Genomic DNA, 17,509 nt, shown 5'->3' on the forward strand with positions numbered 1-17,509 from the left:
CTTGCGCGTGTGAGGCGCACGTGATAACCGCTACACCACGGAAACGGCAATGAAAGCAGCGATTTCTTGTTTGTTCTGGAGGTTCTGACCGCGCTGCCCAAAATTGATGCGCAGGGAGCACATAGCTAAAAAAACTAAAAACAATGTTTCCGCACGGCGTCGAACCTTGGACCTTGCGCGTGTGAGGCGAACGTGATAACCGCTACACCACGGAAACGGGAATGAAAGCAGCGATTTCTTGTTTGTTCTGGAGGTTCTGACCGCGCTGCCCAAAATTGATGCGCAGGGAGCACATAGCTAAAAAAAAACTAAAAACAATGTTTCCGCACGGGGTCGAACCGGGGACCTTGCGCGTGTGAGGCGCACGTGATAACCGCTACACCACGGAAACGGCAATGAAAGCAGCGATTTCTTGTTTGTTCTGGAGGTTCTGACCGCGCTGCCCAAAATTGATGCGCAGGGAGCACATAGCTAAAAAAAAACTAAAAACAATGTTTCCGCACGGGGTCGAACCGGGGACCTTGCGCGTGTGAGGCGCACGTGATAACCGCTACACCACGGAAACGGCAATGAAAGCAGCGATTTCTTGTTTGTTCTGGAGGTTCTGACCGCGCTGCTCAAAATTGATGCGCAGGGAGCACATAGCTAAAAAAAACTAAAAACAATGTTTCCGCACGGGGTCGAACCGGGGACCTTGCGCGTGTGAGGCGCACGTGATAACCGCTACACCACGGAAACGGGAATGAAAGCAGCGATTTCTTGTTTGTTCTGGAGGTTCTGACCGCGCTGCCCAAAATTGATGCGCAGAGAGCACATAGCTAAAAAAAAACTAATGTTTCCTCCCGGGGTCGAACCTTGGACCTTGCGCGTGTGAGGAGCACGTGATAACCGCTACACCACGGAAACGGGAATGAAAGCAGCGATTTCTTGTTTGTTCTGGAGGTTCTGACCGCGCTGCCCAAAATTGATGCGCAGGGAGCACATAGCTGAAAAAAAACTAAAAACAATGTTTCCGCACGGGGTCGAACCGGGGACCTTGCGCGTGTGAGGCGCACGTGATAACCGCTACACCACGGAAACGGGAATGAAGCCAGGGATTTCTTGTTTGTTCTGGGGGTTGTGACCGCGACTGCCCAAAACTGATGCAGTGGGTGCACATAGCTAAAAAAAACTAATGTTTCCTCCCGGGGTCGAACCTTGGACCTTGCGCGTGTGAGGCGCACGTGATAACCGCTACACCACGGAAACCGCAATGAAAGCAGCGCTTTCTTGTTTGTTCTGGAGGTTCTGACCGCGCTGCCCAAAATTGATGCGCAGGGAGAACATAGCTAAAAAAAAACTAAAAACAATGTTTCCGCACGGGGTCGAACCGGGGACCTTGCGCGTGTGAGGCGCACGTGATAACCGCTACACCACGGAAACGGGAACGAAACCAGGGATTTCTTGTTTGTTCTGGGGGTTGTGACCGCGACTACCCAAAATTGATGCGCAGGGTGCACATAGCTAACGAAAAAACCAATTTTTCCGCCCGGGGTCGAACCGGGGACCTTGCGCGTGTCTCAGGCGCACGTGATAACCGCTACACCACGGAAACGGGAATGAAAGCAGCGATTTCTTGTTTGTTCTGGAGGTTCTGACTGCGCTGCCCAAAATTGATGCGCAGGGAGCACATAGCTAAAAAAAAGCCAATGTTTCGGCCCGGGGTCGAACCGGGGACTTTGCGCGTGTGAGGCGCACGTGATAACCGCTACACCACGGAAACGGGAATGAAAGCAGCGATTTCTTGTTTGTTGTGGAGGTTCTGACTGCGCTGCCCAAAATTGATGCGCAGGGAGCACATAGCTAAAAAAACACCAATGTTTCGGCCCGGGGTCGAACCGGGGACTTTGCGCGTGTGAGGCGCACGTGATAACCGCTACACCACGGAAACGGGAATGAAAGCAGCGATTTCTTGTTTGTTGTGGAGGTTCTGACTGCGCTGCCCAAAATTGATGCGCAGGGAGCACATAGCTAAAAAAAAGCCAATGTTTCGGCCCGGGGTCGAACCGGGGACTTTGCGCGTGTGAGGCGCACGTGATAACCGCTACACCACGGAAACGGGAATGAAAGCAGCGATTTCTTGTTTGTTCTGGAGGTTCTGACTGCGCTGCCCAAAATTGATGCGCAGGGAGCACATAGCTAAAAAAAAAGCCAATGTTTCGGCCCGGGGTCGAACCGGGGACTTTGCGCGTGTGAGGCGCACGTGATAACCGCTACACCACGGAAACGGGAATGAAAGCAGCGATTTCTTGTTTGTTCTGGAGGTTCTGACTGCGCTGCCCAAAATTGATGCGCAGGGAGCACATAGCTAAAAAAAAGCCAATGTTTCGGCCCGGGGTCGAACCGGGGACTTTGCGCGTGTGAGGCGCACGTGATAACCGCTACACCACGGAAACGGGAATGAAAGCAGCGATTTCTTGTTTGTTCTGGAGGTTCTGACCGCGCTGCCCAAAATTGATGCGCAGGGAGCACATAGCTAAAAAAAAACTAAAAACAATGTTTCCGCACGGGGTCGAACTGGGGACCTTGCGCGTGTGAGGCGCACGTGATAACCGCTACACCACGGAAACGGCAATGAAAGCAGCGATTTCTTGTTTGTTCTGGAGGTTCTGACCGCGCTGCCCAAAATTGATGCGCAGGGAGCACATAGCTAAAAAAAAACTAAAAACAATGTTTCCGCACGGCGTCGAACCTTGGACCTTGCGCGTGTGAGGCGAACGTGATAACCGCTACACCACGGAAACGGGAATGAAAGCAGCGATTTCTTGTTTGTTCTGGAGGTTCTGACCGCGCTGCCCAAAATTGATGCGCAGGGAGCACATAGCTAAAAAAAAACTAAAAACAATGTTTCCGCACGGGGTCGAACCGGGGACCTTGCGCGTGTGAGGCGCACGTGATAACCGCTACACCACGGAAACGGCAATGAAAGCAGCGATTTCTTGTTTGTTCTGGAGGTTCTGACCGCGCTGCCCAAAATTGATGCGCAGGGAGCACATAGCTAAAAAAAAACTAAAAACAATGTTTCCGCACGGGGTCGAACCGGGGACCTTGCGCGTGTGAGGCGCACGTGATAACCGCTACACCACGGAAACGGCAATGAAAGCAGCGATTTCTTGTTTGTTCTGGAGGTTCTGACCGCGCTGCTCAAAATTGATGCGCAGGGAGCACATAGCTAAAAAAAAAAACTAAAAACAATGTTTCCGCACGGGGTCGAACCGGGGACCTTGCGCGTGTGAGGCGCACGTGATAACCGCTACACCACGGAAACGGGAATGAAAGCAGCGATTTCTTGTTTGTTCTGGAGGTTCTGACCGCGCTGCCCAAAATTGATGCGCAGAGAGCACATAGCTAAAAAAAAACTAATGTTTCCTCCCGGGGTCGAACCTTGGACCTTGCGCGTGTGAGAAGCACGTGATAACCGCTACACCACGGAAACGGGAATGAAAGCAGCGATTTCTTGTTTGTTCTGGAGGTTCTGACCGCGCTGCCCAAAATTGATGCGCAGGGAGCACATAGTTAAAAAAAAACTAAAAACAATGTTTCCGCACGGGGTCGAACCGGGGACCTTGCGCGTGTGAGGCGCGCGTGATAACCGCTACACCACGGAAACGGGAATGAAGCCAGGGATTTCTTGTTTGTTCTGGGGGTTGTGACCGCGACTGCCCAAAACTGATGCAGTGGGTGCACATAGCTAAAAAAAACTAATGTTTCCTCCCGGGGTCGAACCTTGGACCTTGCGCGTGTGAGGCGCACGTGATAACCGCTACACCACGGAAACGGGAACGAAACCAGGGATTTCTTGTTTGTTCTGGGGGTTGTGACCGCGACTACCCAAAATTGATGCGCAGGGTGCACATAGCTAACGAAAAAACCAATTTTTCCGCCCGGGGTCGAACCGGGGACCTTGCGCGTGTGAGGCGCACGTGATAACCGCTACACCACGGAAACGGGAATGAAAGCAGCGATTTCTTGTTTGTTCTGGAGGTTCTGACTGCGCTGCCCAAAATTGATGCGCAGGGAGCACATAGCTAAAAAAAAGCCAATGTTTCGGCCCGGGGTCGAACCGGGGACTTTGCGCGTGTGAGGCGCACGTGATAACCGCTACACCACGGAAACGGGAATGAAAGCAGCGATTTCTTGTTTGTTGTGGAGGTTCTGACTGCGCTGCCCAAAATTGATGCGCAGGGAGCACATAGCTAAAAAAAAACACCAATGTTTCGGCCCGGGGTCGAACCGGGGACTTTGCGCGTGTGAGGCGCACGTGATAACCGCTACACCACGGAAACGGGAATGAAAGCAGCGATTTCTTGTTTGTTGTGGAGGTTCTGACTGCGCTGCCCAAAATTGATGCGCAGGGAGCACATAGCTAAAAAAAAGCCAATGTTTCGGCCCGGGGTCGAACCGGGGACTTTGCGCGTGTGAGGCGCACGTGATAACCGCTACACCACGGAAACGGGAATGAAAGCAGCGATTTCTTGTTTGTTCTGGAGGTTCTGACTGCGCTGCCCAAAATTGATGCGCAGGGAGCACATAGCTAAAAAAAAGCCGATGTTTCGGCCCGGGGTCGAACCGGGGACTTTGCGCGTGTGAGGCGCACGTGATAACCGCTACACCACGGAAACGGGAATGAAAGCAGCGATTTCTTGTTTGTTCTGGAGGTTCTGACTGCGCTGCCCAAAATTGATGCGCAGGGAGCACATAGCTAAAAAAAAGCCAATGTTTCGGCCCGGGGTCGAACCGGGGACCTTGCGCGTGTGAGGCGCACGTGATAACCGCTACACCACGGAAACGGGAATGAAAGCAGCGATTTCTTGTTTGTTCTGGAGGTTCTGACTGCGCTGCCCAAAATTGATGCGCAGGGAGCACATAGCTAAAAAAAAGCCAATGTTTCGGCCCGGGGTCGAACCGGGGACCTTGCGCGTGTGAGGCGCACGTGATAACCGCTACACCACGGAAACGGGAATGAAAGCAGCGATTTCTTGTTTGTTCTGGAGGTTCTGACTGCGCTGCCCAAAATTGATGCGCAGGGAGCACATAGCTAAAAAAAAGCCAATGTTTCGGCCCGGGGTCGAACCGGGGACCTTGCGCGTGTGAGGCGCACGTGATAACCGCTACACCACGGAAACGGGAATGAAAGCAGCGATTTCTTGTTTGTTCTGGAGGTTCTGACTGCGCTGCCCAAAATTGATGCGCAGGGAGCACATAGCTAAAAAAAAGCCAATGTTTCGGCCCGGGGTCGAACCGGGGACCTTGCGCGTGTGAGGCGCACGTGATAACCGCTACACCACGGAAACGGGAATGAAAGCAGCGATTTCTTGTTTGTTCTGGAGGTTCTGACTGCGCTGCCCAAAATTGATGCGCAGGGAGCACATAGCTAAAAAAAAGCCAATGTTTCGGCCCGGGGTCGAACCGGGGACTTTGCGCGTGTGAGGCGCACGTGATAACCGCTACACCACGGAAACGGGAATGAAAGCAGCGATTTCTTGTTTGTTCTGGAGGTTCTGACTGCGCTGCCCAAAATTGATGCGCAGGGAGCACATAGCTAAAAAAAAGCCAATGTTTCGGCCCGGGGTCGAACCGGGGACCTTGCGCGTGTGAGGCGCACGTGATAACCGCTACACCACGGAAACGGGAATGAAAGCAGCGATTTCTTGTTTGTTCTGGAGGTTCTGACTGCGCTGCCCAAAATTGATGCGCAGGGAGCACATAGCTAAAAAAAAGCCAATGTTTCGGCCCGGGGTCGAACCGGGGACCTTGCGCGTGTGAGGCGCACGTGATAACCGCTACACCACGGAAACGGGAATGAAAGCAGCGATTTCTTGTTTGTTCTGGAGGTTCTGACTGCGCTGCCCAAAATTGATGCGCAGGGAGCACATAGCTAAAAAAAAGCCAATGTTTCGGCCCGGGGTCGAACCGGGGACTTTGCGCGTGTGAGGCGCACGTGATAACCGCTACACCACGGAAACGGGAATGAAAGCAGCGATTTCTTGTTTGTTCTGGAGGTTCTGACCGCGCTGCCCAAAATTGATGCGCAGGGAGCACATAGCTAAAAAAAACTAATGTTTCCTCCCGGGGTCGAACCTTGGACCTTGCGCGTGTGAGGCGCACGTGATAACCGCTACACCACGGAAACGGGAATGAAAGCAGCGATTTCTTGTTTGTTCTGGAGGTTCTGACCGCGCTGCCCAAAATTGATGCGCAGGGAGCACATAGCTAAAAAAAAACTAAAAACAATGTTTCCGCACGGGGTCGAACCGGGGACCTTGCGCGTGTGAGGCGCACGTGATAACCGCTACACCACGGAAACGGCAATGAAAGCAGCGATTTCTTGTTTGTTCTGGAGGTTCTGACCGCGCTGCCCAAAATTGATGCGCAGGGAGCACATAGCTAAAAAAAAAACTAAAAACAATGTTTCCGCACGGGGTCGAACTGGGGACCTTGCGCGTGTGAGGCGCACGTGATAACCGCTACACCACGGAAACGGCAATGAAAGCAGCGATTTCTTGTTTGTTCTGGAGGTTCTGACCGCGCTGCCCAAAATTGATGCGCAGGGAGCACATAGCTAAAAAAACTAAAAACAATGTTTCCGCACGGCGTCGAACCTTGGACCTTGCGCGTGTGAGGCGAACGTGATAACCGCTACACCACGGAAACGGGAATGAAAGCAGCGATTTCTTGTTTGTTCTGGAGGTTCTGACCGCGCTGCCCAAAATTGATGCGCAGGGAGCACATAGCTAAAAAAAAACTAAAAACAATGTTTCCGCACGGGGTCGAACCGGGGACCTTGCGCGTGTGAGGCGCACGTGATAACCGCTACACCACGGAAACGGCAATGAAAGCAGCGATTTCTTGTTTGTTCTGGAGGTTCTGACCGCGCTGCCCAAAATTGATGCGCAGGGAGCACATAGCTAAAAAAAAACTAAAAACAATGTTTCCGCACGGGGTCGAACCGGGGACCTTGCGCGTGTGAGGCGCACGTGATAACCGCTACACCACGGAAACGGCAATGAAAGCAGCGATTTCTTGTTTGTTCTGGAGGTTCTGACCGCGCTGCTCAAAATTGATGCGCAGGGAGCACATAGCTAAAAAAAACTAAAAACAATGTTTCCGCACGGGGTCGAACCGGGGACCTTGCGCGTGTGAGGCGCACGTGATAACCGCTACACCACGGAAACGGGAATGAAAGCAGCGATTTCTTGTTTGTTCTGGAGGTTCTGACCGCGCTGCCCAAAATTGATGCGCAGAGAGCACATAGCTAAAAAAAAACTAATGTTTCCTCCCGGGGTCGAACCTTGGACCTTGCGCGTGTGAGGAGCACGTGATAACCGCTACACCACGGAAACGGGAATGAAAGCAGCGATTTCTTGTTTGTTCTGGAGGTTCTGACCGCGCTGCCCAAAATTGATGCGCAGGGAGCACATAGCTGAAAAAAAACTAAAAACAATGTTTCCGCACGGGGTCGAACCGGGGACCTTGCGCGTGTGAGGCGCACGTGATAACCGCTACACCACGGAAACGGGAATGAAGCCAGGGATTTCTTGTTTGTTCTGGGGGTTGTGACCGCGACTGCCCAAAACTGATGCAGTGGGTGCACATAGCTAAAAAAAACTAATGTTTCCTCCCGGGGTCGAACCTTGGACCTTGCGCGTGTGAGGCGCACGTGATAACCGCTACACCACGGAAACCGCAATGAAAGCAGCGCTTTCTTGTTTGTTCTGGAGGTTCTGACCGCGCTGCCCAAAATTGATGCGCAGGGAGAACATAGCTAAAAAAAAACTAAAAACAATGTTTCCGCACGGGGTCGAACCGGGGACCTTGCGCGTGTGAGGCGCACGTGATAACCGCTACACCACGGAAACGGGAACGAAACCAGGGATTTCTTGTTTGTTCTGGGGGTTGTGACCGCGACTACCCAAAATTGATGCGCAGGGTGCACATAGCTAACGAAAAAACCAATTTTTCCGCCCGGGGTCGAACCGGGGACCTTGCGCGTGTCTCAGGCGCACGTGATAACCGCTACACCACGGAAACGGGAATGAAAGCAGCGATTTCTTGTTTGTTCTGGAGGTTCTGACTGCGCTGCCCAAAATTGATGCGCAGGGAGCACATAGCTAAAAAAAAGCCAATGTTTCGGCCCGGGGTCGAACCGGGGACTTTGCGCGTGTGAGGCGCACGTGATAACCGCTACACCACGGAAACGGGAATGAAAGCAGCGATTTCTTGTTTGTTGTGGAGGTTCTGACTGCGCTGCCCAAAATTGATGCGCAGGGAGCACATAGCTAAAAAAACACCAATGTTTCGGCCCGGGGTCGAACCGGGGACTTTGCGCGTGTGAGGCGCACGTGATAACCGCTACACCACGGAAACGGGAATGAAAGCAGCGATTTCTTGTTTGTTGTGGAGGTTCTGACTGCGCTGCCCAAAATTGATGCGCAGGGAGCACATAGCTAAAAAAAAGCCAATGTTTCGGCCCGGGGTCGAACCGGGGACTTTGCGCGTGTGAGGCGCACGTGATAACCGCTACACCACGGAAACGGGAATGAAAGCAGCGATTTCTTGTTTGTTCTGGAGGTTCTGACTGCGCTGCCCAAAATTGATGCGCAGGGAGCACATAGCTAAAAAAAAAGCCAATGTTTCGGCCCGGGGTCGAACCGGGGACTTTGCGCGTGTGAGGCGCACGTGATAACCGCTACACCACGGAAACGGGAATGAAAGCAGCGATTTCTTGTTTGTTCTGGAGGTTCTGACTGCGCTGCCCAAAATTGATGCGCAGGGAGCACATAGCTAAAAAAAAGCCAATGTTTCGGCCCGGGGTCGAACCGGGGACTTTGCGCGTGTGAGGCGCACGTGATAACCGCTACACCACGGAAACGGGAATGAAAGCAGCGATTTCTTGTTTGTTCTGGAGGTTCTGACCGCGCTGCCCAAAATTGATGCGCAGGGAGCACATAGCTAAAAAAAAACTAAAAACAATGTTTCCGCACGGGGTCGAACTGGGGACCTTGCGCGTGTGAGGCGCACGTGATAACCGCTACACCACGGAAACGGCAATGAAAGCAGCGATTTCTTGTTTGTTCTGGAGGTTCTGACCGCGCTGCCCAAAATTGATGCGCAGGGAGCACATAGCTAAAAAAAAACTAAAAACAATGTTTCCGCACGGCGTCGAACCTTGGACCTTGCGCGTGTGAGGCGAACGTGATAACCGCTACACCACGGAAACGGGAATGAAAGCAGCGATTTCTTGTTTGTTCTGGAGGTTCTGACCGCGCTGCCCAAAATTGATGCGCAGGGAGCACATAGCTAAAAAAAAACTAAAAACAATGTTTCCGCACGGGGTCGAACCGGGGACCTTGCGCGTGTGAGGCGCACGTGATAACCGCTACACCACGGAAACGGCAATGAAAGCAGCGATTTCTTGTTTGTTCTGGAGGTTCTGACCGCGCTGCCCAAAATTGATGCGCAGGGAGCACATAGCTAAAAAAAAACTAAAAACAATGTTTCCGCACGGGGTCGAACCGGGGACCTTGCGCGTGTGAGGCGCACGTGATAACCGCTACACCACGGAAACGGGAATGAAAGCAGCGATTTCTTGTTTGTTCTGGAGGTTCTGACCGCGCTGCCCAAAATTGATGCGCAGAGAGCACATAGCTAAAAAAAAACTAATGTTTCCTCCCGGGGTCGAACCTTGGACCTTGCGCGTGTGAGAAGCACGTGATAACCGCTACACCACGGAAACGGGAATGAAAGCAGCGATTTCTTGTTTGTTCTGGAGGTTCTGACCGCGCTGCCCAAAATTGATGCGCAGGGAGCACATAGTTAAAAAAAAACGAAAAACAATGTTTCCGCACGGGGTCGAACCGGGGACCTTGCGCGTGTGAGGCGCACGTGATAACCGCTACACCACGGAAACGGGAATGAAGCCAGGGATTTCTTGTTTGTTCTGGGGGTTGTGACCGCGACTGCCCAAAACTGATGCAGTGGGTGCACATAGCTAAAAAAAACTAATGTTTCCTCCCGGGGTCGAACCTTGGACCTTGCGCGTGTGAGGCGCACGTGATAACCGCTACACCACGGAAACGGGAACGAAACCAGGGATTTCTTGTTTGTTCTGGGGGTTGTGACCGCGACTACCCAAAATTGATGCGCAGGGTGCACATAGCTAACGAAAAAACCAATTTTTCCGCCCGGGGTCGAACCGGGGACCTTGCGCGTGTGAGGCGCACGTGATAACCGCTACACCACGGAAACGGGAATGAAAGCAGCGATTTCTTGTTTGTTCTGGAGGTTCTGACTGCGCTGCCCAAAATTGATGCGCAGGGAGCACATAGCTAAAAGAAAGCCAATGTTTCGGCCCGGGGTCGAACCGGGGACTTTGCGCGTGTGAGGCGCACGTGATAACCGCTACACCACGGAAACGGGAATGAAAGCAGCGATTTCTTGTTTGTTGTGGAGGTTCTGACTGCGCTGCCCAAAATTGATGCGCAGGGAGCACATAGCTAAAAAAAAACACCAATGTTTCGGCCCGGGGTCGAACCGGGGACTTTGCGCGTGTGAGGCGCACGTGATAACCGCTACACCACGGAAACGGGAATGAAAGCAGCGATTTCTTGTTTGTTGTGGAGGTTCTGACTGCGCTGCCCAAAATTGATGCGCAGGGAGCACATAGCTAAAAAAAAGCCAATGTTTCGGCCCGGGGTCGAACCGGGGACTTTGCGCGTGTGAGGCGCACGTGATAACCGCTACACCACGGAAACGGGAATGAAAGCAGCGATTTCTTGTTTGTTCTGGAGGTTCTGACTGCGCTGCCCAAAATTGATGCGCAGGGAGCACATAGCTAAAAAAAAGCCGATGTTTCGGCCCGGGGTCGAACCGGGGACTTTGCGCGTGTGAGGCGCACGTGATAACCGCTACACCACGGAAACGGGAATGAAAGCAGCGATTTCTTGTTTGTTCTGGAGGTTCTGACTGCGCTGCCCAAAATTGATGCGCAGGGAGCACATAGCTAAAAAAAAGCCAATGTTTCGGCCCGGGGTCGAACCGGGGACCTTGCGCGTGTGAGGCGCACGTGATAACCGCTACACCACGGAAACGGGAATGAAAGCAGCGATTTCTTGTTTGTTCTGGAGGTTCTGACTGCGCTGCCCAAAATTGATGCGCAGGGAGCACATAGCTAAAAAAAAGCCAATGTTTCGGCCCGGGGTCGAACCGGGGACCTTGCGCGTGTGAGGCGCACGTGATAACCGCTACACCACGGAAACGGGAATGAAAGCAGCGATTTCTTGTTTGTTCTGGAGGTTCTGACTGCGCTGCCCAAAATTGATGCGCAGGGAGCACATAGCTAAAAAAAAGCCAATGTTTCGGCCCGGGGTCGAACCGGGGACCTTGCGCGTGTGAGGCGCACGTGATAACCGCTACACCACGGAAACGGGAATGAAAGCAGCGATTTCTTGTTTGTTCTGGAGGTTCTGACTGCGCTGCCCAAAATTGATGCGCAGGGAGCACATAGCTAAAAAAAAGCCAATGTTTCGGCCCGGGGTCGAACCGGGGACCTTGCGCGTGTGAGGCGCACGTGATAACCGCTACACCACGGAAACGGGAATGAAAGCAGCGATTTCTTGTTTGTTCTGGAGGTTCTGACTGCGCTGCCCAAAATTGATGCGCAGGGAGCACATAGCTAAAAAAAAGCCAATGTTTCGGCCCGGGGTCGAACCGGGGACTTTGCGCGTGTGAGGCGCACGTGATAACCGCTACACCACGGAAACGGGAATGAAAGCAGCGATTTCTTGTTTGTTCTGGAGGTTCTGACTGCGCTGCCCAAAATTGATGCGCAGGGAGCACATAGCTAAAAAAAAGCCAATGTTTCGGCCCGGGGTCGAACCGGGGACCTTGCGCGTGTGAGGCGCACGTGATAACCGCTACACCACGGAAACGGGAATGAAAGCAGCGATTTCTTGTTTGTTCTGGAGGTTCTGACTGCGCTGCCCAAAATTGATGCGCAGGGAGCACATAGCTAAAAAAAAGCCAATGTTTCGGCCCGGGGTCGAACCGGGGACCTTGCGCGTGTGAGGCGCACGTGATAACCGCTACACCACGGAAACGGGAATGAAAGCAGCGATTTCTTGTTTGTTCTGGAGGTTCTGACTGCGCTGCCCAAAATTGATGCGCAGGGAGCACATAGCTAAAAAAAAGCCAATGTTTCGGCCCGGGGTCGAACCGGGGACCTTGCGCGTGTGAGGCGCACGTGATAACCGCTACACCACGGAAACGGGAATGAAAGCAGCGATTTCTTGTTTGTTCTGGAGGTTCTGACTGCGCTGCCCAAAATTGATGCGCAGGGAGCACATAGCTAAAAAAAAGCCAATGTTTCGGCCCGGGGTCGAACCGGGGACCTTGCGCGTGTGAGGCGCACGTGATAACCGCTACACCACGGAAACGGGAATGAAAGCAGCGATTTCTTGTTTGTTCTGGAGGTTCTGACTGCGCTGCCCAAAATTGATGCGCAGGGAGCACATAGCTAAAAAAAAGCCAATGTTTCGGCCCGGGGTTGAACCGGGGACCTTGCGCGTGTGAGGCGCACGTGATAACCGCTACACCACGGAAACGGGAATGAAAGCAGCGATTTCTTGTTTGTTCTGGAGGTTCTGACTGCGCTGCCCAAAATTGATGCGCAGGGAGCACATAGCTAAAAAAAAAGCCAATGTTTCGGCCCGGGGTCGAACCGGGGACCTTGCGCGTGTGAGGCGCACGTGATAACCGCTACACCACGGAAACGGGAATGAAAGCAGCGATTTCTTGTTTGTTCTGGAGGTTCTGACTGCGCTGCCCAAAATTGATGCGCAGGGAGCACATAGCTAAAAAAAAGCCAATGTTTCGGCCCGGGGTCGAACCGGGGACTTTGCGCGTGTGAGGCGCACGTGATAACCGCTACACCACGGAAACGGGAATGAAAGCAGCGATTTCTTGTTTGTTCTGGAGGTTCTGACTGCGCTGCCCAAAATTGATGCGCAGGGAGCACATAGCTAAAAAAAAGCCAATGTTTCGGCCCGGGGTCGAACCGGGGACTTTGCGCGTGTGAGGCGCACGTGATAACAGCTACACCACGGAAACGGGAATGAAAGCAGCGATTTCTTGTTTGTTCTGGAGGTTCTGACTGCGCTGCCCAAAATTGATGCGCAGGGAGCACATAGCTAAAAAAAAGCCAATGTTTCGGCCCGGGGTCGAACCGGGGACCTTGCGCGTGTGAGGCGCACGTGATAACCGCTACACCACGGAAACGGGAATGAAAGCAGCGATTTCTTGTTTGTTCTGGAGGTTCTGACTGCGCTGCCCAAAATTGATGCGCAGGGAGCACATAGCTAAAAAAAAAGCCAATGTTTCGGCCCGGGGTCGAACCGGGGACTTTGCGCGTGTGAGGCGCACGTGATAACCGCTACACCACGGAAACGGGAATGAAAGCAGCGATTTCTTGTTTGTTCTTGAGGTTCTGACTGCGCTGCCCAAAATTGATGCGCAGGGAGCACATAGCTAAAAAAAAGCCAATGTTTCGGCCCGGGGTCGAACCGGGGACTTTGCGCGTGTGAGGCGCACGTGATAACCGCTACACCACGGAAACGGGAATGAAAGCAGCGATTTCTTGTTTGTTCTGGAGGTTCTGACTGCGCTGCCCAAAATTGATGCGCAGGGAGCACATAGCTAAAAAAAAAGCCAATGTTTCGGCCCGGGGTCGAACCGGGGACTTTGCGCGTGTGAGGCGCACGTGATAACCGCTACACCACGGAAACGGGAATGAAAGCAGCGATTTCTTGTTTGTTCTTGAGGTTCTGACTGCGCTGCCCAAAATTGATGCGCAGGGAGCACATAGCTAAAAAAAAGCCAATGTTTCGGCCCGGGGTCGAACCGGGGACTTTGCGCGTGTGAGGCGCACGTGATAACCGCTACACCACGGAAACGGGAATGAAAGCAGCGATTTCTTGTTTGTTCTGGAGGTTCTGACTGCGCTGCCCAAAATTGATGCGCAGGGAGCACATAGCTAAAAAAAAAGCCAATGTTTCGGCCCGGGGTCGAACCGGGGACTTTGCGCGTGTGAGGCGCACGTGATAACCGCTACACCACGGAAACTTTTTTTTTTTTTTCTTTATTACCGGTAAACAATACATAAAAATCTCTAGCCACACTTTGGCCGAGACAATGGGTTAAAACTTTTTCATGTTAATCAGTTCATCCATAACTGCCACCCAGTCCGGCGGCTGGGGTTGACTGCGGAGAACATCTCTCAGGAAAACTGCACTTTCTATAAAGTTTTCTCTCACTGGTCGCACATTTGCGTCGGCGTGCCTGGCCGCCATTCTCGTTTTCCAGATGCTGTGGAGGCCCAGTAGCATAAACATGTCGTAAGGAACCTCCTCACTTTCTATAGGTAGAAACCGGATGCCATATGGAGTTACAGGTAGTTCTTTCTTCAATGTTCTTTGCAAGATGTCCCAGTGGAAAACCGGGTCCCAGCAGTCGATAAACACATGTTCGATGGTCTCGGGTTTCTTGCAGAGTATGCAGTCGGTGGTCCAGGGCACAAAAATGCCTTTATCGTTTAGCCATGTTTTCACCGGAAGGGTACCGGTATGAAGTTTAAAGAAAAAGGATTTGACAGTCGGTCTTACCGGCATCTTCTTAACTCGCTTTAACACATCTTTGCCTGGGCCTCCGCAGCAAAAGGAACGGTATAAGGGAGCAGGTATAAATATATCTAGCAAATCTTTGTACAGTTTTTTCCTGGGTACAGCAGATAGATACTGTGTAGAAAAGTGAGCGCTCAAAGTGCGAAAGGCTGCCACAACTTCACGCAAAAAACCTGTTACAGCACGATTCGTGGCCGGGTAACTGGACACAACAAATTCCGGCAACACGTTGCCTAAGCGCACCTGCAACATTGTGCGCAACAAGGGATCGGTTTGATCACGTAGAAACAAAAATCTTGAGACAACTTGCTTCAGAAACAAATTAGAAAGACCAAGGCCGCCCCTTTTGACCGGAAGGAACAGATTAACTCGACTTGTTCGCTCCCAATTTGAGTTCCAAATAAAGACACCAAACACTCTATGCAGCTTCTGCAGGTTTGCTCGGGTAATGAGCACGAACTGCAATATATACCAAATTCTGGCTATTAAAAATACATTGCACACACTTGCGCGCGCGAAAACAGAAAGGTCACGTCCTTTCCAGCCATCCGCTTTTCTCCTTGCACTCTGCGTTATCTCACCCCACAACTCCGTACTGCTTTTATAGTGCTCCAAGGGTACCCCCAAGTACTTCGCAGGGGCGGTCGTCCATTTCATGTTAGCAAACACGGCAGGTGTGCTGTCCCAATCACCGTGCCAAAAACCTATGCACTTATCCCAGTTAATTTCGGACCCAGTCTTTTTGCAATATTCCCCCGCGACTTTCACAACTTCTTTAACGCTTTCTTGATCCGCGCAAAAAACAGCAATATCATCAGCGTAAGCAAGCACTTTTACTTGCGCCGACAGAAGAGTGAAACCGCAGATCCCATCATTGTGCAACAGTGATAACAGAAAAGGCTCAAGGTAGATCGCAAAGAGCAAAGGCGAGAGCGGGCAACCCTGCCTGACCGAAGAACACACAGGTACAGGTTCAGTCAGCTGTTTGTTCACTATAATTCGGGTAACACAGTTGTCGTACGCCATCTGTACACCTTGTATTATCACAGAGCCGACGTTGGCATATTCTAGAATGGCGAAAAGAATGTCGTGCGACACTCGATCGAAGGCCTTTGCAAGGTCAAGCTGTATCATGGCAACTCGGCCCCCGAAGGCATCGCAGCATTCAAGAACAGTTCTAGCAATGTGCACATTTGTTCCAATGGTGCGACCTTTAATACCGCACGTTTGGTGGGGCCCTACAAGGTCCTTTATGACCTTTTGCAGTCTGTTGGCAAGAATCTTCATAAACACTTTATAGTCAACGTTGGTTAGGCTTATCGGCCGATAAGCCCCAACGGACAGAAGTTTAGCCTGGTCCTCACTCTTGGGTATTAAAACCACGTGTGCTGTTTTAAATGATGGTGGCATTTTCTTTGTCTCATAAATTTCGGTGAAGACGCAGTGGAGAGCTTGGGTGAGTTCGGCTTTGAACTTCTTATAAAATTCACTACCTAAGCCGTCAGGACCGGGAGATTTTCCGGCACTCAGCTCTTCGATTGCTCTTCCCACTTCGCTTACGCTGATTGGTACCTCCAGCCCTTGTTTTATATCGTCTCCTAGTTTTGGCATACGGGACAAGAACGTGTTTGCAAACCCCTCTTCAAGCCGTCGCCGCCCAAGCAATTCCCGATACTGCTCAACAAACGCCAACTGAATCACTTTGCTATCATTCGTTACCTCGTTTCTGTACCTTATTTGTCTTACTTCGTTCTGAGTCGCGTACTTCTTTTCGTCACTAAGCGAGCGTTTAGTAGGTACTTGGTCAAGCCAGAGACGTTCAGCATGGGCCCGTATCATGGCAGCTGTATACTTGTCTTTTTCGATAATCTCAAGTTTACTTTTTGTATCTCTTATTTCTTTCTTATATCTTCCCGGCTGGGAACTTTCCAGGCTTACGAGCAAGTCAAGTTGGCAATGTAGTTCTTTTTCTTTAACACGTTTATCGTGGCATATGATGCTTGCCCTTTCAATCGCGTTTATTTTCACTTGTTCTTTGAAATCTTCCCACCTAATTACCCAGTTCCCAGGCTCTGCTGATAGCAATGCTTTAATGCATTCATTAACTTTAATGTCAAAGCGTTCATCCTCGAGTAATTGTGCGTTAAACTTCCACAGGTCCCACGAGAAACGAGATTTCTTGTCTTTGTTCCCCAGGGTAAACGTAACTAAGCTGTGGTCGGTAAAAGACATGTGTTTTACCTCCTAGCTATTGCACAAAGGAATCAGATCAAGCGACACATACGCTCTGTCAAGTCTCGCGTGACTTTCACCCTGGAAGTGAGTAAAATGCGGCGCTACCGAAAGAACTTCAGCAACATCATCTAAACCATTTTCTTGCACAATCGAATTCAACAATTCCGCACTTTTGTCACGAAGGAGTCTTTTTGTAATTCTATCTTCTGCTTTAAAAACGCAGTTAAAGTCGCCCAAAAGCACAATTAACCGCTTACAGCACACATATGGTTCAACGCGCTCAAAAAATTCCTTGCGCTCGTTCTCCCTGTTAGGAGCATACACGCATATGACTCTCCATAGCAAATTGCAATAAAAAAAATCCACTACAACCAAACGGCCAGTTTGACACACAGTTAAATTCTGCTCGACAATCCCCAGAGAATTCCTAATAAATACAGCACAACCGCCCGATGTGCCAGAAGAATGGCACACACAAACATTGTAGCGTGCCGTAAAAGGCTGCACCATAAGGTCCGCCTGTTCCTGTCTTTCGACTTTCGTCTCCTGTACGGCTATTA

The 17,509-nt window shown here is 51.4% G+C and overlaps 37 non-coding genes across 37 annotated transcripts; all 37 read right to left on the reverse strand.

Moving 5' to 3' along the window:
• Nucleotides 1-318: 318 nt before the first annotated feature.
• Nucleotides 319-391, reverse strand: TRNAV-CAC (transfer RNA valine (anticodon CAC)). The gene has a single exon. It is a non-coding gene; the product is annotated as a tRNA-Val (tRNA).
• A 101-nt stretch (nucleotides 392-492) lies between these two features.
• TRNAV-CAC (transfer RNA valine (anticodon CAC)) lies at nucleotides 493-565 on the reverse strand. The gene has a single exon. It is a non-coding gene; the product is annotated as a tRNA-Val (tRNA).
• Nucleotides 566-665: 100 nt separating this feature from the next.
• TRNAV-CAC (transfer RNA valine (anticodon CAC)) lies at nucleotides 666-738 on the reverse strand. The gene has a single exon. It is a non-coding gene; the product is annotated as a tRNA-Val (tRNA).
• A 269-nt stretch (nucleotides 739-1,007) lies between these two features.
• On the reverse strand, nucleotides 1,008-1,080 carry TRNAV-CAC (transfer RNA valine (anticodon CAC)). Its single transcript has one exon. It is a non-coding gene; the product is annotated as a tRNA-Val (tRNA).
• A 269-nt stretch (nucleotides 1,081-1,349) lies between these two features.
• TRNAV-CAC (transfer RNA valine (anticodon CAC)) lies at nucleotides 1,350-1,422 on the reverse strand. The gene has a single exon. It is a non-coding gene; the product is annotated as a tRNA-Val (tRNA).
• Nucleotides 1,423-1,519: 97 nt separating this feature from the next.
• Nucleotides 1,520-1,594, reverse strand: TRNAL-GAG (transfer RNA leucine (anticodon GAG)). Its single transcript has one exon. It is a non-coding gene; the product is annotated as a tRNA-Leu (tRNA).
• Nucleotides 1,595-2,884: 1,290 nt separating this feature from the next.
• Nucleotides 2,885-2,957, reverse strand: TRNAV-CAC (transfer RNA valine (anticodon CAC)). The gene has a single exon. It is a non-coding gene; the product is annotated as a tRNA-Val (tRNA).
• A 101-nt stretch (nucleotides 2,958-3,058) lies between these two features.
• On the reverse strand, nucleotides 3,059-3,131 carry TRNAV-CAC (transfer RNA valine (anticodon CAC)). The gene has a single exon. It is a non-coding gene; the product is annotated as a tRNA-Val (tRNA).
• Nucleotides 3,132-3,234: 103 nt separating this feature from the next.
• Nucleotides 3,235-3,307, reverse strand: TRNAV-CAC (transfer RNA valine (anticodon CAC)). The gene has a single exon. It is a non-coding gene; the product is annotated as a tRNA-Val (tRNA).
• Nucleotides 3,308-3,914: 607 nt separating this feature from the next.
• Nucleotides 3,915-3,987, reverse strand: TRNAV-CAC (transfer RNA valine (anticodon CAC)). Its single transcript has one exon. It is a non-coding gene; the product is annotated as a tRNA-Val (tRNA).
• A 769-nt stretch (nucleotides 3,988-4,756) lies between these two features.
• TRNAV-CAC (transfer RNA valine (anticodon CAC)) lies at nucleotides 4,757-4,829 on the reverse strand. Its single transcript has one exon. It is a non-coding gene; the product is annotated as a tRNA-Val (tRNA).
• A 95-nt stretch (nucleotides 4,830-4,924) lies between these two features.
• Nucleotides 4,925-4,997, reverse strand: TRNAV-CAC (transfer RNA valine (anticodon CAC)). The gene has a single exon. It is a non-coding gene; the product is annotated as a tRNA-Val (tRNA).
• Nucleotides 4,998-5,092: 95 nt separating this feature from the next.
• Nucleotides 5,093-5,165, reverse strand: TRNAV-CAC (transfer RNA valine (anticodon CAC)). Its single transcript has one exon. It is a non-coding gene; the product is annotated as a tRNA-Val (tRNA).
• Nucleotides 5,166-5,260: 95 nt separating this feature from the next.
• TRNAV-CAC (transfer RNA valine (anticodon CAC)) lies at nucleotides 5,261-5,333 on the reverse strand. Its single transcript has one exon. It is a non-coding gene; the product is annotated as a tRNA-Val (tRNA).
• Nucleotides 5,334-5,596: 263 nt separating this feature from the next.
• On the reverse strand, nucleotides 5,597-5,669 carry TRNAV-CAC (transfer RNA valine (anticodon CAC)). The gene has a single exon. It is a non-coding gene; the product is annotated as a tRNA-Val (tRNA).
• Nucleotides 5,670-5,764: 95 nt separating this feature from the next.
• On the reverse strand, nucleotides 5,765-5,837 carry TRNAV-CAC (transfer RNA valine (anticodon CAC)). The gene has a single exon. It is a non-coding gene; the product is annotated as a tRNA-Val (tRNA).
• A 436-nt stretch (nucleotides 5,838-6,273) lies between these two features.
• TRNAV-CAC (transfer RNA valine (anticodon CAC)) lies at nucleotides 6,274-6,346 on the reverse strand. The gene has a single exon. It is a non-coding gene; the product is annotated as a tRNA-Val (tRNA).
• Nucleotides 6,347-6,794: 448 nt separating this feature from the next.
• On the reverse strand, nucleotides 6,795-6,867 carry TRNAV-CAC (transfer RNA valine (anticodon CAC)). Its single transcript has one exon. It is a non-coding gene; the product is annotated as a tRNA-Val (tRNA).
• A 101-nt stretch (nucleotides 6,868-6,968) lies between these two features.
• TRNAV-CAC (transfer RNA valine (anticodon CAC)) lies at nucleotides 6,969-7,041 on the reverse strand. Its single transcript has one exon. It is a non-coding gene; the product is annotated as a tRNA-Val (tRNA).
• A 100-nt stretch (nucleotides 7,042-7,141) lies between these two features.
• TRNAV-CAC (transfer RNA valine (anticodon CAC)) lies at nucleotides 7,142-7,214 on the reverse strand. The gene has a single exon. It is a non-coding gene; the product is annotated as a tRNA-Val (tRNA).
• A 269-nt stretch (nucleotides 7,215-7,483) lies between these two features.
• On the reverse strand, nucleotides 7,484-7,556 carry TRNAV-CAC (transfer RNA valine (anticodon CAC)). The gene has a single exon. It is a non-coding gene; the product is annotated as a tRNA-Val (tRNA).
• A 269-nt stretch (nucleotides 7,557-7,825) lies between these two features.
• TRNAV-CAC (transfer RNA valine (anticodon CAC)) lies at nucleotides 7,826-7,898 on the reverse strand. Its single transcript has one exon. It is a non-coding gene; the product is annotated as a tRNA-Val (tRNA).
• Nucleotides 7,899-7,995: 97 nt separating this feature from the next.
• TRNAL-GAG (transfer RNA leucine (anticodon GAG)) lies at nucleotides 7,996-8,070 on the reverse strand. Its single transcript has one exon. It is a non-coding gene; the product is annotated as a tRNA-Leu (tRNA).
• Nucleotides 8,071-9,360: 1,290 nt separating this feature from the next.
• TRNAV-CAC (transfer RNA valine (anticodon CAC)) lies at nucleotides 9,361-9,433 on the reverse strand. The gene has a single exon. It is a non-coding gene; the product is annotated as a tRNA-Val (tRNA).
• A 101-nt stretch (nucleotides 9,434-9,534) lies between these two features.
• TRNAV-CAC (transfer RNA valine (anticodon CAC)) lies at nucleotides 9,535-9,607 on the reverse strand. The gene has a single exon. It is a non-coding gene; the product is annotated as a tRNA-Val (tRNA).
• Nucleotides 9,608-9,876: 269 nt separating this feature from the next.
• TRNAV-CAC (transfer RNA valine (anticodon CAC)) lies at nucleotides 9,877-9,949 on the reverse strand. Its single transcript has one exon. It is a non-coding gene; the product is annotated as a tRNA-Val (tRNA).
• Nucleotides 9,950-10,214: 265 nt separating this feature from the next.
• TRNAV-CAC (transfer RNA valine (anticodon CAC)) lies at nucleotides 10,215-10,287 on the reverse strand. The gene has a single exon. It is a non-coding gene; the product is annotated as a tRNA-Val (tRNA).
• A 769-nt stretch (nucleotides 10,288-11,056) lies between these two features.
• On the reverse strand, nucleotides 11,057-11,129 carry TRNAV-CAC (transfer RNA valine (anticodon CAC)). Its single transcript has one exon. It is a non-coding gene; the product is annotated as a tRNA-Val (tRNA).
• A 95-nt stretch (nucleotides 11,130-11,224) lies between these two features.
• TRNAV-CAC (transfer RNA valine (anticodon CAC)) lies at nucleotides 11,225-11,297 on the reverse strand. Its single transcript has one exon. It is a non-coding gene; the product is annotated as a tRNA-Val (tRNA).
• Nucleotides 11,298-11,392: 95 nt separating this feature from the next.
• On the reverse strand, nucleotides 11,393-11,465 carry TRNAV-CAC (transfer RNA valine (anticodon CAC)). Its single transcript has one exon. It is a non-coding gene; the product is annotated as a tRNA-Val (tRNA).
• A 95-nt stretch (nucleotides 11,466-11,560) lies between these two features.
• On the reverse strand, nucleotides 11,561-11,633 carry TRNAV-CAC (transfer RNA valine (anticodon CAC)). Its single transcript has one exon. It is a non-coding gene; the product is annotated as a tRNA-Val (tRNA).
• A 263-nt stretch (nucleotides 11,634-11,896) lies between these two features.
• TRNAV-CAC (transfer RNA valine (anticodon CAC)) lies at nucleotides 11,897-11,969 on the reverse strand. The gene has a single exon. It is a non-coding gene; the product is annotated as a tRNA-Val (tRNA).
• A 95-nt stretch (nucleotides 11,970-12,064) lies between these two features.
• Nucleotides 12,065-12,137, reverse strand: TRNAV-CAC (transfer RNA valine (anticodon CAC)). The gene has a single exon. It is a non-coding gene; the product is annotated as a tRNA-Val (tRNA).
• A 95-nt stretch (nucleotides 12,138-12,232) lies between these two features.
• Nucleotides 12,233-12,305, reverse strand: TRNAV-CAC (transfer RNA valine (anticodon CAC)). The gene has a single exon. It is a non-coding gene; the product is annotated as a tRNA-Val (tRNA).
• Nucleotides 12,306-12,400: 95 nt separating this feature from the next.
• TRNAV-CAC (transfer RNA valine (anticodon CAC)) lies at nucleotides 12,401-12,473 on the reverse strand. Its single transcript has one exon. It is a non-coding gene; the product is annotated as a tRNA-Val (tRNA).
• Nucleotides 12,474-12,737: 264 nt separating this feature from the next.
• On the reverse strand, nucleotides 12,738-12,810 carry TRNAV-CAC (transfer RNA valine (anticodon CAC)). The gene has a single exon. It is a non-coding gene; the product is annotated as a tRNA-Val (tRNA).
• A 431-nt stretch (nucleotides 12,811-13,241) lies between these two features.
• Nucleotides 13,242-13,314, reverse strand: TRNAV-CAC (transfer RNA valine (anticodon CAC)). The gene has a single exon. It is a non-coding gene; the product is annotated as a tRNA-Val (tRNA).
• Between the last annotated feature and the right edge of the window lie 4,195 nt (nucleotides 13,315-17,509).

Source organism: Amblyomma americanum, chromosome 5, assembly GCF_052857255.1.
Source record: "Amblyomma americanum isolate KBUSLIRL-KWMA chromosome 5, ASM5285725v1, whole genome shotgun sequence".
NCBI lineage: Eukaryota > Metazoa > Arthropoda > Arachnida > Ixodida > Ixodidae > Amblyomma > Amblyomma americanum.